Source organism: Crotalus tigris, unplaced genomic scaffold (assembly GCF_016545835.1).
Source record: "Crotalus tigris isolate CLP2741 ecotype Arizona unplaced genomic scaffold, ASM1654583v1 scf7180000018073.2002930, whole genome shotgun sequence".
Classification (NCBI taxonomy): domain Eukaryota; kingdom Metazoa; phylum Chordata; class Lepidosauria; order Squamata; family Viperidae; genus Crotalus; species Crotalus tigris.
In genome coordinates, this window is record NW_024096808.1 from 1,773,876 (window position 1) to 1,781,362 (window position 7,487).

At 34.0% G+C, this 7,487-nt stretch overlaps 2 long non-coding RNA genes across 2 annotated transcripts; both read right to left on the reverse strand.

The window, feature by feature from the left end:
* Positions 1-2,190: 2,190 nt before the first annotated feature.
* LOC120309817 lies at positions 2,191-2,762 on the reverse strand. Its single transcript, XR_005557194.1, has 2 exons — positions 2,548-2,762; positions 2,191-2,412 (listed from the first exon to the last, which is right to left on the reverse strand). It is a non-coding gene; the product is annotated as an uncharacterized LOC120309817 (long non-coding RNA).
* Positions 2,763-5,671: 2,909 nt separating this feature from the next.
* Positions 5,672-7,237, reverse strand: LOC120309834. The gene is made up of 3 exons (XR_005557201.1): positions 7,192-7,237; positions 6,631-6,810; positions 5,672-6,195 (listed from the first exon to the last, which is right to left on the reverse strand). It is a non-coding gene; the product is annotated as an uncharacterized LOC120309834 (long non-coding RNA).
* Between the last annotated feature and the right edge of the window lie 250 nt (positions 7,238-7,487).

The window sequence follows — 7,487 nt, forward strand, 5'->3', positions numbered from 1 at the left end:
TATATTGATTCAGTGTTTTTAAAAAAAACAAAAAAAATTGTGCTTTTATACATAATACATTACACTTACAGGAGTCTGCAAAATTTGATAAGTGTTTAGTAAAATATGAAGTAAATGTATTTATAAAATACACTTAAAACCCAGTGATGCTGAAGTCTTTTGTGAAACTTCTTCTTGTGCCATATCTGTTATCGGTCATTGGCAATCCTGTTTTTATCAGCAGCCGCACAAAAAAGTGCTGCTGAGTTTTGTCCAAACTAGTTTTGTGTGAAACTAGGGATGAATAAATCATGTAAGGCAGGTGACATGATACTCTGTTTTTAATTCTAATGGTTTCTTTCCAACCTCCTAGACTTCTTAAAGAAATGTAAGTAATGCTGGGCTTATTTCTGGAATAAGAGACTAAGTTATTTACATGGTGCAATTGGTTTAGTGTAATTAATTTAATATAAAAGCATTATAATTAGTAAAAGCAAAAACCTCTTTTTTGCCTTTTGGCATAAAGAAATATATAATTTGTAAACAGTGAAATATTCACAAAAGTTCCTAATAAGATCTTCACATTAAATTTTAGCCGAATTCATACACAATAAACATAACAGAAAAATCATCAATGATTATAATAATTAATTAATAATAATTAATCTCACCCAATTTCAAATAAATGAAGCAGCTTACATTAGGAATCTCATTTTAAAAGTATTTTAGAATATATAGTTTTTTTAAATAAATATTTTGCAGTGGAAACTTTGAAAGTTTGCCACATCCTTACTGCTTTTCTCTAAGTAACCACATGGTAGTTACACCCATTGGACAGAGCCAGTACTGGCTTAATACTGACATTTGTTCTGATTGAAATAAGTGCCAATAATAACAAAATAGTACTAAGGGAGAACATAGGAGGAAGTACTTCATGTTAGATACACATGGAATATCATTACAATAATCATATTGGGAAACATTATGAGATCACAAAGCACTTGGTGATCTACATTCCTTTGAAATTAATGAGGAAGAAGTTTGTCCTATGTGTAGAAGCCCCATTGACTTTGATTATACTTACTATGCAATCCTAAATTATCACTTTTGTCTTTGTATTTCTCTATATAAAATAAGCATGTGCATGTAACAGCTGTATACTTGTGTATATAAATTCATGAATTTATTCCAGTGCTTTATTCAAAATAACTCAACCTTCCCCATTCATTTTAGAATTAATTTAGGGATTATATTTATTTCCCATATCTTTGCTTACACTTACGCTTTTCATGAGTTTTGCCACTTTTGATTTCCCTATCTTTGCAATTCAGCAGGAGCTGAAATCCAACACAATATATATTGGGAAATTCATAATTCATAACTGAACTGTGAGGAAATAAAGACAATAATTCAAAGAATTTACTTGAAAATTACTTGATAGCAAGATTCTAGTCATGTGGAGAAAGAGGCACTCTGAGGTGACAAAATATAAGTGGATGCCTTTATGGGCATCTGATCAACATGTTTTAAACTCCAGTGTTTGCAATCCGGATAGGTAAGTATGAAGAGGATAGTGGTAGTGGTTAATCAATGTAGCCTGTTGGTTTCCTTCACAAATTATTGATTCATTTTCCGAACTAAGAAATGGTCCCCTAAATTGGATGATGTGTCTCACCTCCATGACCAATTTTCCAAGTCTCAGAACCACATTATCCCTTGCTCAATTTAAATCAGCAATGCTTAGGCCATATGAAGAGATATAATGGTATATGGAATGACCTTGGGAAACCAGGCAATGAGATGCAACCTAGAGAACAGTCAAATAAAAGACAGCCTAGCTGGCAGCAGAAATGTGGGCAGGACAAGAGATTTGAAAGGGATACTCTCTAAGTCTGGGGGCTGTAAAGGTTAGTTGGAGAGAAGAAATTTTAGGCTTGCAAGTTTCTGTTAACGTAACTTTACAATAAAATAGAATTAACTGATCTGGTCATGTTTCCTGTCTAGTCTACTTTGTAAGGCTGACATCTCTCCAGATTGTACTGTTATATTAAAGATGAAGAATTATATATACTATATGATTTTCTTTCTTGTTCTAGTTCCAAACTTATTTAAGTGTGTGTTTTCCTTTTAAGCAAGCTTGTCGTTCTCTTACATAATTGTTCAGTTTAAAAAGATGTCATTATACTGAAACTCAGGAAAAAGACATTTAGAGACAATGCAGTTTTATGAGTTTAATGGCAGGCAGGTCAGGAACTGCTCCCCAATCTTACAGACTTTTCAGCTCACTGATGGCTTATCCAATGGGTTTTCTTATCTTGAAAGTTGCATGGTGGCAGTTATTAACTGACGGGAATGATGGAATCATTCAGCACTGGAAATTTTATTTTTTTCCATCTTTCCAGTAATAGTACGTAGCACAAACACGGACATATCCTGTCCAAAACAGAATGCAAATTGACTGTCAAAACATTCTTTCAAAATACTTAAAGATTCCCCAATATCCCTGGTCATACTATTTGCCAAGAGCTGTATATCCACACAGTATAACAGTATAAATGAGAAGTTTACCATTCTTCTTTTTCAGAGGTGAATCATAAATGACCCTGCACCTTTTATTCCTCCTGCTTGGAGGCACTTTACGTTCAGGATTTTTGCAGGATACTCTTCTGTGCCTTGACATGTTGCTTGATCTTTCAAGATTTTAGGAGCAGAGACATGATTACTTGGCCTCTTTAGCCAACCTGTCTACTCAGATGTTCTGAGAGTTTCTGAAGCATGAGTACTTCAGGTCCCTCTTTTATAAAATCTATAATAGTATGGCACTATTACTGTGGCCCTTTGTTTGATGCAACGTGACCATATATGGCAACTGCCAGATATTAAGGAAAAACATTTTCTTTCAAAAAAAATGAAAAGTTTAAAATTTATGGACTGACAATTATATAAAGCATCAGTTAGGGATGGTCTTTCAGAACTGAAAGATAAGCCACAAGTTCAATCTTCTCTACACATATGTGTTAGAAATAAGATCCATTAATTTCAATGAAATGTACTATCAGGTGACTTACAATCATAAATAATGCAAGTCTCAATAGAAATGACTATGCAAAACATTCAGTACAACCTGAGACATTGCTGTTAGGAATACTTGAAAAAAATGTAAGTAAAGATGACTCATATTTATTCATTCACGTGGTTACAGCGGCAAAGATATTATTTGCTCAAAAATGGAAAGCTACGGATGTATCGAGTGGGGAAACAATAATTCAGAAAATCATGTATTGCGCAGAATTAGACAGGATAACTAAAAGATTAAAAAATCAGGATGAATCAGACTTTTATCAAATATGGAATAAATTTTATAGATGGTGGGAAAAAAATGGAGGTCATTGTAATGAGAAAAGTCAAGATTGAGATTAGAATGATGTTACTGTAAAGAGATTTATTTGTAATTAATGTAAACATGGATTGAGATATCTGTCAAATGTTGATTTACCATGTTCAATGTTTTTAATTCCTTTTTTTATTCAATAAAATTTATAAAAATAAATAAATAAATAATTCAAGTCTGTACTTTTATTTATGCAACCTTTTTTCTATTTTGTTTTAACAAGGAGAGTAGTAGTAATTAAGATAAAAACAACATATCAATGCCTAGGTTGTCCAAATGAGAAAAAACTACTTCTTTTTTTATTTTACTACATTGGCAACTTTTATTCCTACTCTTAAGTGTTGGTGGACTTTGAATCAGCAATGCAGGAAGTGTAGTTATTCAACTTACTGTCAACTTTAGAATGAGCATGGCTGCAGCCATTTTTTTTTCCTTCTCATTTATAGTTGACACATAGCAGGGAGGGAGGGGGGATGCCAGGGTTTGCACTAAACAAAACAGACTTTCTCTCTTGGACTTTCCCTCATGGGAACCAAGGTCATTAGCTGCTCCCGGGACTGCAGGCTGGGCGTTTCATGAAAAGCCTGCCAACAAGCTGAGTGGGGAAACGTAGTTGCTTGCATAGCTTTAGGGGTGAGATTTCTTAACTTTGTATTGGGGAATTGTTATGCATCTCTTCAGACTTGGTTTCACTTTTGAAGTGCTGATACTTTGTATCAATAAAGCCTCGGAGTTCTGCTTTATTTGTCTCGGTCTGTCGGAACCATGACACCTACACTTTGCAAATTTTAGTTCTGTTTCTGTTTAGTTCTGTTGATACAACATACACTTGCATCAGCCTTTTCTGAACATATTACACTCTTGACTCATATTCAGTTTTTAAAACTTTTATTAATTTATTATTTTTCCATATGTATATATAACTAGGGGTTGCCACAAAGAAGAGGGAGTCAAGCTATTCTCCAAAGCACCTGAAGGCAGGACAAGAAGCAACAGATGGAAACTAACCAAAGAGAGAAGCAACTAGAACTAAGGAGAAATTTTCTGACAGTTAGAACAATTAATCAGTGGATTAATGTCCACATTAAAAAATTAGAAGATAAATAGACTATATTCTTTCAATATATGATTTTTTTGGAAAAAATAATTAAAATTCTATCCTTTATACAATTACTCAAAGGGGGGGGGGGAGGAAAAAGAAAGCATTTGCCTGCAGGTTTTTAATTACCATTATCTCAATGTGTCAAATTTTGATTTGAACAGGAATCAAACTGTCATCCAAACATCTTCCAAATAAATATTTCAATTTTTAATGGGGAAAAAACAACAGAATTTTGCCTAAAAGAAGTACCAAAGCCCTACTAACATATCACCAGGTCCAATAATAATTTCTAATTTGTTGGAAGGGATCTTGGAGGTTGTCTAGTCCAACCCCCTTCTCAAGCAGGAGACCCTCAAGCAGGGAACCCATTCCAGACAAGTGGCTGTCCAGTCTCTTCTTTAAAACCCTCCAGTGATGGAGCAGCCACAAATTTTGAAGGCAATCCATTCCACTGGTTAATTGTTCTCATTGTTAGGAATTTCCTTTTAGTTCTAGGTTGTTTCTCTCCTTGTTTACTTTCCATCCATTATCTCTTTGTTTACTTTCTTGTCTTGCTTCTGGTCTTTTGGAAAATAAGTTGATCCTCTCTTCTTTGTGGCAGCCTTTCAAATATTGGAACACTGCTATCATGTCAACTCTAGTCCTTCTTTTCACTACACATACCCAGTTCCTACAACTATTCTTCATATATTTTACCCTCCAGCACTCGAATCATCTGTTTTGCTCTTTTCTATTTGGAGTTTAACTCCCGTCATGTTTAGACTTATGTACCTAGATTGATGGGAATTGCTGCCCAAGACAAAACAATGGTACTGTCAATGCTGCTAACATCAGATGATCTTGCTTTGACAACAGATGGAAATACAGCCATTTTCTCTATTGCTTTTAGAATTAATTGTTGCTGGGAGGGGGAGTGTGGATGAGAGTCCAGCTAGTCATAACAATAACAACTTAATTGTGGGAACCCAAGGACATTGGGCCCAGAGCTGATAATGTTTTGGCGGGCTGGAGAGCTGGGAAGAAAACCCGCACTTCATGCTAATTGGAGAATGTGATTTATGATTATTTATTAAAGGAGGGAATTGCACTTTGTTACTTTGTATCCAGGGGAGGGAAATTTAGTTTCTGGTTTCAACTATGTAGTGCTGATACTTTGTCTCTCGAATAAAAGATTCTTTAAGGTAAACAACGCCTCGAAGTTCTTTTGAAGAGTTTCATCTATTGGAACCACGGCAAGTACCATTTTCAGTAACGCTCTCCTAATCACACATTTTATAATTCTGAAATGCAGCAGTTTCCACTCCAGTATCTTTTGATGGAAATTCTACTGTTATAGCTTTAAAGGTTCTCTTTAAAGAAAAGCAGAGAATTCAGTAACTTGCTGCCCATGAGATTCCACATGTTCTAAAAAAGCAAACAATCACTTCTCTCTAAAAAAGTTTGGATCTAATGCACCCCCAAATCCTTAAATTTCATCATCATATTTCAAACTGTGATCAAAGCTCTTCCTAACAAGTATGTTTCATAGGGAGACGAAAATCAGTCCTAGTGATGCTCAAATGGTTTATTGTCCAGCATGAATGGTTGCAGAAACTTGGTGGATCAGATATAACAGTCCTGGTCTTCCAACATGTTGGTTTTGGGGACTGAAGTTGTCCTATTTCAAGAGCTGAAGGTGGCTAGGCTGAGAAGGAGCTTCTCCGGTAATGAGACTGGCGTAAACCTTTATTAAATAATCAAAAAGGTTGGTAGTAACATATATGAAGTTTGAACAAATATAATGAAAAATAATAACCATTTTACAACTCGTGAAAGTAGTATGTAAAAGCTATCTTTAAACTTAGCATGCAAAGGCTCTTAAACTTGGCATTGGAAGAAGGTATTTGACAATAGTGGGAATTAAGTCATAAGAAACTTGTTTCATTAATTTCAAAGTAAAATAATATGTCAAGTTTTGCCTAATCGTCTTTTTATGATAGAGTTTCCCATGTGATTTATTCAATTGTACATTTAAAAATATTTATACAATAAATTGTCTTAGAAAATTGAAACTAAAAGAAAGCAGCATAATGCTTTCCTTCGATATAAGAATTTCTCTCATTTTTTTCTCATCATTTCTTAATGTTCCTTTCAAAAGTCTTTAGTTATTTTTTAAAACCTCTCTTATGCATCCTTCGATGTCTTCTAGCAGTTCTCTTCCTTTGTTTTAATCGCCTGCTACGATGCAGCCTTCTGCGTCTGTTACTCTGGTTCATGTACCGCGACATAGTTTAAAATTTTCAGCCCAAGATAAACTGGAAATTCAATTGGTCATCCTCAGATGGTGGTGTTATTCTGACTATGGAAATACAATAACAAATCACAAGAAAACCTTTGTGTAAATTCAGTCAGTCTTTATAAAATGTGCATTACAATACATTATCATTCTTAGATTACTGCTATATAACAAGAAATATTATAATTAGTTTTTTGTACTCTTTTTTAAGTATTACTTTCTACTTTTGTTGTTATTACAATAATTACTGTGTTGCTGGGAGATGGTTTGATCAATTTTCCTCACTATTTTCCATCAAAAAAATGTAGGTAACAGCTTTGAAACAACACAGATTTTCAGATAATCCTATCATACACTTATCCATCTAGAAACAAAATTTCAGCTATTCTTTTTTAAGAAAGTCTTTTTAATGCTCAATATGAACAGCCATTTACAAGGCCTTACCTACAACTAGCTTGCTGCCCCAATGACTGCTGAACTGTTTTATTAATAACTAAATAGCAGTATATAACTGTTACATTGATGACATCATAAAGATAAATTGTGACATAATTCATGCCAGTACTATGCAGTATAACTTCTCAATATTTTTGTCTTTTTTCTTAAAAAAATGATTTTTCCATCCTGCTCGATGAATTATATTACTCTAATTTAGTTATTTTCAAATTTCAGCATTGCATCTTTGTCTCAAGAATGATCATCAACTCATTGAACTGAGCCCAGAACTTTATTAGAAGCCA